At 40.0% G+C, this 9,648-nt stretch overlaps 1 protein-coding gene across 1 annotated transcript in view; it reads left to right on the top strand.

Annotated features, from left to right (window-relative positions):
* The first annotated feature begins 203 nt into the window (after positions 1 to 203).
* glceb (glucuronic acid epimerase b) overlaps positions 204 to 9,648 on the top strand; it is an 86,257-nt gene continuing 76,812 nt past the window's right edge. The window contains exon 1 of the mRNA XM_049593326.1: positions 204 to 388. The gene's annotated coding sequence lies outside the window, so the exon portion shown is untranslated. The remainder of the gene's footprint in view (positions 389 to 9,648) is intronic.

Below are 9,648 nucleotides of genomic sequence, written 5' to 3'. Positions count from 1 at the left end.
TGTATTTTGTTTTATTTTATTTATTTATTTATTTATTTTAATTTTGATTTTATTTTATTTATTTATTTTATGTTGTTTTACACTGACCACCAGCAAAACAAATGCTTGGCTCCAGCCGGCTAATTTGATTGGTTCTTGGATATCTCCGAGTTCTCGTCCTGTATCGCGATACCGCAGATCCTTCCCAGTGAGTGAGAAGCAGATCCTGAGCTGTAGTCAGTCGCTGTTGTGGCGGGGAGGCAGCACAGTCAGTTAGTCTCTGTGGTTGAACCGTGATTCAGCCTGAGGTTAAACAGGAGTCTTTTAAACTACCCGACCAACCGAAAACAACTACTTCTGATGTCCCCGGAACAAACTCCGGCTCTTTAGGACACCTTTAATCCCGCAGGTAAGACTGCTAACGTTACGTCTTGTCGGCTCCCTCTGTCCAGACACTCGTATGCAGTGCTAGCTGATATTTCCACAGTTCAGTTTCACATCAGCGAAGCAACATTTAAATACCACCAGTCCTCGCTTCGTCTCCTGTCACATCTCCCTCGTGACACACTCAAGCGTTAAAAGTCTCCAATACGAGCCTCGGCTTGTCGGGTGGCGTTAACGGAACCGGAGGGGGAATACATGAACTTCAAAGCTCAGTGTTGACTCTGTCTCTGGAATGCAATACCCCTGTTAGCTTGTATGCTAACGATACATCTGCTTAGTATAAAGTAGCTGTTGGCTGGCTCACTAGCTAGCTGGCTAGGTCTTCTGTCAGCTCAACACCAAAATATACCAGCGGTTTACGTTGTTGTCCTGTTGGAGAGGTTGTTGTGAGGTGTCTGAGCCAGGAAGCCATGACAGGTTTTTTTTTTTTGTGAATGGACCAAACTTAACTTGTGCCACCGGTTAGCTAACGTTCAGTCACCTCAGGTTTTTAACGGCAGTTTTGTTGTTAGTTTCCAGTTAAGATCTGTTTTCACTCGCGAGCCGTTGCAGCAGAATAACTACTTTTCATTGTTAGTTTACTCTGGTGCTCCTCCTGTCTGAGGGATAGTGTCTGTCTTATGTGCAGTAACTTCTCCATCCTCAAAGATCTCTTCCCTATCCACACCTACAAGCGCCACGCATCACTGTAGCTGTCCTGTTATTACAGACTGGAGATGAAAGACCACTTCTGTGCAGCTGTGCTTCTGGGAATCCAGCAATCAGAAATACAGTGACACTAAATCTACTTGTTAGTGGTCCTTGAATGCACATCTTGAATTTTCTATCCATACTAGTGCTTTGCAGTCTTAACCTAGTGATACTCAATTTACAGCCAGTGGGGTCAGGGTGCTGGGTGGCCCATTGAGCATTTTCCAATTTATAGGGATGCACGATAATTTTGGTACGTTATCAGTATCGGCTGATATTGGCTTTAAAATGAAATATCAGAATCGGCCATTGTGCCTTTTCTTAATTTGCACAATTAATGAATATTGTATACATTAAAAGTATTGTAATTCATGTCTCCTTCTGCTGGTGGGTCATCACGATAAGAGTCTGCATGCACAATATGATGTTTATTTCACTACAGAAGAGACTTGATGATCTCTAACTTTAGATAGGGAAAAATGGACATATTGGTAACGGTCAAATGAGTTGTTACATATTGGCATATCAGATATCAGCAAAAAATCCGATATTGTGAATCCCTACTAATTTACAATGTAAATAAATTGATTCACACTGGAATTTTTTTCTGTACTTTTAATGTCAATGAGGACAGAGTGCAAAATAAGCATCAAAATAGAGCTTGTTTATTTGAAAAAAAGTGCTAGATACGGATCCCCTCCACACCCCCCAGCAGAGGTCCAGGCTTAGCCCAAATATTCTGAAATCCTCGAAATGCCTCTGCATACACCTGACCTGCACGGGGCTGCTGTGACTCAATTTGCCTATTAGCAAAGATGAGTAAGGGCAGCGAGCGTCGAGACAGGTTGAAAACAGGTTGGCTTTTCTGTCATTCTGCAAAAGTGGCCCCAGGCAAAGCACGTTGAGTATCCATGGTCTGTAATCCCTTTATGTTTTGGTAACTTCACAGCTGTTAACAGTGTGCATTGTTTAAGAGCAGCTGTAGCTGGCATTTGGCTATTTTCAGGATACTGACATTCAGTGTGTGTTTGTGCGCATGATGCTTGATATACATGGTTAAATAAGCATGCACTTAGTTTAAAATGTATGCACATACATAGTTAAATAAAACGTACATAAATATACCAAAAGGATATGGGTGTTGGTTACAGCATTCCAAATTATAAGCAATGGATAAACTGCACAGAGAGGTGTAATGGTACAGTATAATTAAAAATAAAGAGAAAATGGAGCTGTATGAAAATAGTTATAATAGGATGGAAACAGCGAATTAAGTTTGAGGCATGTGATAATAATCCCTTCTTGTCGGAGTCAGTGTCCAGCTGTTCGGAAGGCTTTGTACATACTGGAAGCCAGTGGAAGGGAGGATCTCTTGTGGTGTTCAGTGGTGCACCTTGATTGTGTCAGTCTATTGATCTCATATGTTCAGAAAGGCACCAAGGGGCTGAGAGGAAAAAGCCGCAACTGGGTAATAAGCAGTTTAGCTCGGCTGTTTCGCAAAAATTATATAACTGTACTTTGGAAGAGAGGAAATTATTTGAACATGCGCCATGTCTTAACATTGTCTAGATAGATACAGGAAGTCTTATTTAAAGCCTGAATAATGTTGGATTGTTTTAGGATGATATAGATATGATACTTTGAGAGTTAAAAAAAAGCTTACAACAAAATGTCAGGTGATAGCAATATTTATAAACATAAATATGCAAACATTTCTGATACCAATCCCTCGGTTGTTGTTTTATGTTGTGGCCAAAATATGTACTAAGCGAGACATGTACACTTGAAAAATCAACTGGTCACGGTTTCGCTTTGTAATGTAAATGAGCACAGTATATGTCAGGAGAGTTGTAAGACATGTTTTTATTTTGACTTCTCTGTTGGTTTACACCTTGCTAAGTATAGGCTCTCTGAATCTGTGATTTTTCCTCTCAAGAGACGGTATTAAAGAGTGTCCTGGGCTCCTCATGTGTCCTCAACACAACAAATAACCCCATGACTATGCTATCAAATAGCCCGTAAAATGAAAGAAGTGAGCAGATTGGCTTTTATGGCTGGTTTAGGGAGGTCAAGTTTCAAATTGTTATGATGAATATTGTGCATGAGGTACTTTCTGCAAACTGCCTTGATTTGGATTTCATATGTCAAACTACACCACAGGCTATTCTGAGTATTTTTTTTATCACAGCGGCGGACTATCAAATACCTGAAATGCTTCACATTGTGCTCAAGAGCCAGCTGAAACATGTTGAGTGAAATATCAGAATGAAGTTGAGTTAAGGTAATACTCTGATTATGGAAATTGTAATGTATTTGCCATAGTCTGACTACATATCTGAGCTGTGTTGCTTTCATAATCAGTGTGCGCCCAACCTCATTAACCCAGATGGATTATTGTTTAGTCACCGAGTTTATTTTAGCATGTAATAGTCTGGCAGGGGTCAAGACTAATCGTTGCCAAATTTGGACCACATCAAGCATTTCATTTACTCTGGTTGATGCTGTAAACAACCACTTTTTGTGTGTTGAAAAACTTTTAAAAAATCAATATTAATCATTGTTACTTATTTACTCTGTTAGATATACTGATTCTCCATGTATGTGTGAGGTCAGCAGTAATCAGAGTCGTATCAACGCTGAGGCAGCTCCACCCAAATGAAAGAGAAGCAAAGACTTAAGAAGCAAAGCAGAGCAAATAAAGCAGAAGGCAGCTGAGAAAATCAAAGGCAGATAGTTGTACGAGTGTGGACAGCGGGCAGCACACTTGAGAGTATGAACATGGCAAGTCAGACAATCCTGGCACAAGTGTTCAAAAGCACTTACTGAATTCTGAAAAAGAAAAAATCATCTTTACTAACACTTTTCTGTGTATACCACCACATGAAAACATCAAAAAGGATTTTGCAGAAGGGAATAATTTCTCATAGCTAAATCTACCCTTAACTTCGGGATACTAACTTGAGTATGGACGTTCTTTCCTGACCTTGTCAATATTGAGGAAGACTGAGATGTGGTTGAAAGGAGAGCTGATTAATTGATTAGTTGTCAACTTTTAAATACACTTGCTGGTTAATTTGATACTAGATTGATTGGTTTGAGTAGTTTTAAAGAAAAAAGGACCAAGCTCTAGGATTCAGGCTTCTTGGATGTGTATTATTTTGGGGTTTCTTTACACGTCTATGATAGTAAATATCTTTAGGTTGTGGAGAAAACATTTGAGACTGTCATCTTGGCTTTTGGAAAACACTGATTGACATTTTTTTTACCGTTTCTGACATTTTTAGACCAAAGAATAATCAGTTAAATAAGAAATAAATAGATAGATTAATCGGAAGTGAAAATAGTCGTTAATTGCAGCCCTAGTTCAAATTCTAGAAAATGCTACTAAGATTTCATGAGCCTTAGTAAAAGGTTAAACTGAAATATGAGGTGGAATTGTCCATGAACATTACTGCTCCACTTCTAATCTATGATATCATGGCCACCATTCTGTCAACTATGGCAAACAATGTTGATCTCTGGCAGCCAGCCGGGCTACCGTTTCTAAAACTTGCCGTTGGGCGCTGTCTGTTTCCATTTGATACTCTGAATTTACACATGAACCAGAAAGGCAATGGAGTGAAACGGATGCAAAGTAGTATTTCCCCTAGTGGAAAGTGAAGTGGAAGACACTCGCATTTCAGAGGCCCAAAAGTGAGGAGCATTTGTTTTCATGGTATAAATAAGGAATGCATTTATGCTGAATATTGCTCTTCATATTTCTTCTTCAGATATTTTCTGCAAGCTGCCACACATACATGTAGACAGAGACTCAATGATCAAAGTCATTGATGAATTGTGCCACTGCGAACTGTGCCAACAATGTAAATGAGCAGTTCCTGTTTGGATTCAGCTGTCTTGTTCCCATTTTACATGCTATACAGTGTGTGTAATAATGAGTGCTTTTGCATAAATACCTTTCCTCACTTATATTTGCATAGCTGGAGCTGCACATAAAATGCACACCTGTATTCTGCAGACAGTTACACTCTTGCACCTTTATTTCAAAAATACTGAAAGCACATTAATATGTTTGTTTGTATTTACATCTGGATAAATATATGATGAAGATACAGTGACATTTTCATTGTGTGTATGGTCATATCCTGCCTTCTGGTAATGTTAATATCACCTTGGATTATTTCCCAAGGGTTTTCATTATCTGGTTTTGTTTTGTTTGATGTTTTTTACAGTAAAAAATGACATTAATGCTTTGAAATTCATCTAATAAGAATGTGGTGCTAGTTTTGTTTTAATTGATTTAACCATTCCACCATTGCTTCCTGGTTTGCGTGTTTTAAAACTTGCTTTTGCAGAAATAATGCTTTAAACTACTTACTGACGAAGGTGCTTAAAACTAACTGGTGCACCAGGTTGTGTCAGCTGGCTGGTGGAAACAGGTGAAACAGAATTAGTGACAAATCATAGACAGATGAGTAAGAAGTTTGTGTATGTTTTATAGTTTGGTATATGATTTCAGAACTAGGCAGGGTGTCCAGACTTACAAACAAAACCTTGTTCCACAGAGTGTGCATTTGTACTATTTTTGAGTGGTGGCAGATTGCAATAACACTGGCAGAAGTTGGCAGTTTGCTAATTGGGCAGTCAGCTAATCAGAGCACAGAGTTGATGGAAATGCCTAGAAAAGACAGAACACACTATATCACTCTGTGAAATATTGTATAGGCGAACACTGTGGAATCAGTAGTACGTTATAATGCTTTATTAGTAAGAGAGAAGATTCGGAAAGAAACTTGAAATACCAGCAACCAATTTAGACCCAAACAAAGAGCTTTGAAAATCCATAAATCTCAGCACCTGGCAAAGTAAACCTTTAGTCACTGGTATTGATCAACAGCTCTATACACCCCTCTTAGATGTATTAAGGCCATTTCCTGCTGTGGTCCAATATGTACCTTTTGAAAAGTTACTCCTCCAGCAGAAAACAGCATGCAGCATGATGTTTTTTTAAAATCACTTTCACACTACAGTTATGTTCTATATACTTTATTGTATAGTGATTTTACTGCCTAATCTGATACATTTTTATATTTGTGTTAAGACACACGGTATTTCAATTTATGGACACTGACATGGGTGTTTTCAGACCAGAGCTCTGGCAACCTACTTCTAAGAACCTCTCTTTTTGTTTTTGTCTGCACTGCAAGAATTAGGAACAACTGTAGTGTTCAGGGACTGGTTTAGCTCCTATTTCACAGTATGCACTCTCCCAGTACAAGGGGAACCATGAGAGAACTAAGTGTACGTTGATTTGTCCAGACATAGGTGTATGTTGATTAGTCAAACACAGACGATGCAGCACCACAACTGCCATTTTTAAGAATCCGTTAAGGCCCAGACACACCAAACCGGCTTTAAAGAAATAGCAGCGACAAATACTGACTGCTGCATTGTCTCATGTTGCCGTGTCTCAGCCAAAGAGTTGCACACGAACACACCGCAAAGACTACAGCCGACAGCCAACCAGCATGTATGTTCTGTGCCGGTGTGAGAGGAATAACTCTCCATACCAGCGGCCGGTTGTAGTCTGTATTCGTCATTCACAAACAGAAACTGGAAGACCGTCATGATGCTAGTTAGCCAGTTAGCACATTAACGACACAATCCAACGTTGAAAGAACTGTATTGACTGTGCGCCAGTGAACAATAACACAAACCTTCACAAAACGTTTCTGCTAAAGAGCTCGATGACTAAAGAAAAATAATCTCATCTTAAAAAACTTTGTTTTGATCTCACTCCCTCTTGACTTCAGCTTTTGTTTACTTTACTCACTGCTGATTCTCTTCTTGTGCGATGAGCTGAACAGCCAATCCGAATGATTTAATTTACTGACAGGCTCTGTCATCTACAATGCTGATTCCACATGCTGAATTGGCTGAGAAAAAGCCACCTAGGGCTGATGAGGGCCAATGGTGTGGGACATGTCGCAAAAGCAAGTGCAGCAGACACTCACTGGCTGCCCAACACTGACTGATGGCTGACCTTTGGCTTGGTGTGTCAGGCACTTAAGCAGTGTAAACATCAGAGAACACAAACAACAGCTTGTAACGAGAGTGAACGGACCGTGAAGTCCAGGCCTCACTGAGCATATGTGTGGTGGTGTAAATGCACCATGACTTTGACTCGTCTAAGCAAAATGACATTGCTATAACAACTGCTGGCTGGCTTACAGTACCTCACTTTAACGTTCCCGTTCGCAGTGTGAATGCAGACAGAAAAAAGCCCTTAAAGGTACGTAGTTCACAGGGGAGCTTCTCACTGGGCAGTTTCTCTCAGAGAGTCCCCAGAACTCTTTGGTTCCATAGTCACGCTGCCCAATAGAAGCGGCTCTGATCTCTGAGCATGTTGCTGTTTTGTTTGGTGGAGTCTTCTCGCAGTTTCACCAAATCTCTGTGGTTCTGTGGTATTACACATGTCACACTTGTAGTTTTAAACCCATATTTCCCCATTCAGTTTGTCATCTCCAGCAAATATTAAACACGGGGCTCTATCTAGTGCTATCTGCTGAATTTGGCAGAGTGCAGTTTTATGTCGCCGTGCTTTGATTTATTGTTGATGTATGTCCTTCCAAAGCCATTTCAGTCTCTTCTCTGATGAGTGCCCTTAATCAGCACATTTCACCACACTGCATGAGACAGTCAAGTGTCCTTGTGGCTGAAGTTCTCTCGTCTTGTTTCAAATGCATGGTCCATTTAAAAAATGGAGGAGCACAGGACAGGAAGCTGTCAAATGCTAACAGTGTTTCATATTGAACTTTACTGATTTTCATTCTTTTTCTGTGGCACTTTTACTGCAGAGTGGAAGCAAAGTAGAAACCAGATATGCAACGTGTAGCATGCCCGGTCTTTTGTTGTGCACTGTTGTAATTAATAGCCTTAAATCTGAGACCATTACTCTCTCAGCTGCTCTCTGAATTAGGCACTTGCCTGTAGAAGAATATCATTACCTATTATTATACTGTTATGCCTGAGCTTTTACCAAGTAAACATGTCTTGTCCCAACAAGAATCACCAGCAGAAAGATTCAAGTCTCGGCCTGATTATAATGAGTGCGTTACAGTCTGGAGCTTGAATGTCTGAAGCATTGGTAACTGTGTGGCAGTTTATAAACCTGTGTCTCCCAAGGCTACATCCAAACTATTTTCATTTTAAAACACATAATTATTGCTGCGTTTGGGTCCACACTACTTGAGATCTTTAGCCCTGTTTCCACCAAACACTTTCGGTATGGTACCTTTGGAACCAAAAGTAACCCTTCAGATGTGGTACCTTGGCTTCCGCGTTTCCACCACAAACAGTACTCTTAGATGTGGGCGGGGTTGTTGTCACTCGCTGCTCCGCCCAGCACTCATTGTATTTCCTCATTAGCAGTGACACAGATGGAAGTCTGCGCCTCGTTTATTGTCCACAGGAGGCAGCAAAACATCCTTTCATTTTATAGTTACAGTTTACTAGTAAAACTCTCCACAGTATGCACAGTGGTTACATGAGCCTCAAAACCAGCCACAACTCAGCCCTGAGCAGAGTGACCGTCCTCTACTGACCAATCAGACTGCAGTGTTCACAGCTCCACCTTTTAGTACCAGATCTGTGTGCTAGCTACCCCAACAGAGGGGGGACCAAAAATGGGGATGGTACGGAACGGTTCCACTGGTACCATCCACAACTTTTCATAGTAGAAACGTAAAAAAAAAAGTATACCGAACTAAACTGTACTGTATCACAGTGCTCGGTGGAAACAGGGCTTCAGTCACAATTTGTCAAGTCAAAAAATTATAGCTAGGTCTACATACCTTTTGTGATCTCATCCTTATTGTGTGGTGGGTAACATTACTCCTTTGCCTTTACCATTACTTCTTCTGGCAATGGATGTTTCCTCCAACCAGTATAGCACTAAAATGTCACTGTATTTGCGATGTAATGACTCCCAAACAATTTTCTGCTGCCTTGACTTCCTTATACTCAAATGTTACTTTCAGTAACAGTTCCACCTCTTTGGTTAAAGCAAAGAAATCTGTGGTCTTACTTTTTGCCATCTCCGTAGTGTTTTCTGTAATTAAGTTCTGTTGACCTTAAAACATGCATGCCCAGTGTACGTGAATGTCATGTGATATGTGTCTTCAGGTGTGTTGATATTGACTGAGATTATTTCTGAAATGGTGCGAAAATGCCTGTGTGTACGGAGATAATTTTCATTTCAAAACACCATTTTAAAACAAAATTGTATTTGTGTAGATGTGGTCTAAGTAACAATTTATTTCAGGGTGTTAATCCAGCATCTGCCAGCTGATCGTAGAATTATAAATCATATTTTTTGCCTCTGTAGTAGCTACCAGTGTAATAAGATGCCAGCTGATATAGGTACTTTCCGCCTTATTATGTCAGATTCTCTATATTTCAAATTGTGTTTAATAAGTGTAATTTTCTGTTATAATCAACTAATTAAACATCGTTGACGGTGGAGCTTTTTTTTGT

Source organism: Epinephelus fuscoguttatus, linkage group LG2 (assembly GCF_011397635.1).
Source record: "Epinephelus fuscoguttatus linkage group LG2, E.fuscoguttatus.final_Chr_v1".
Lineage (NCBI taxonomy): Eukaryota > Metazoa > Chordata > Actinopteri > Perciformes > Serranidae > Epinephelus > Epinephelus fuscoguttatus.
Note: the sequence above shows the minus strand (reverse complement) of the source record. Positions and strands in the feature narration are given on the sequence as shown.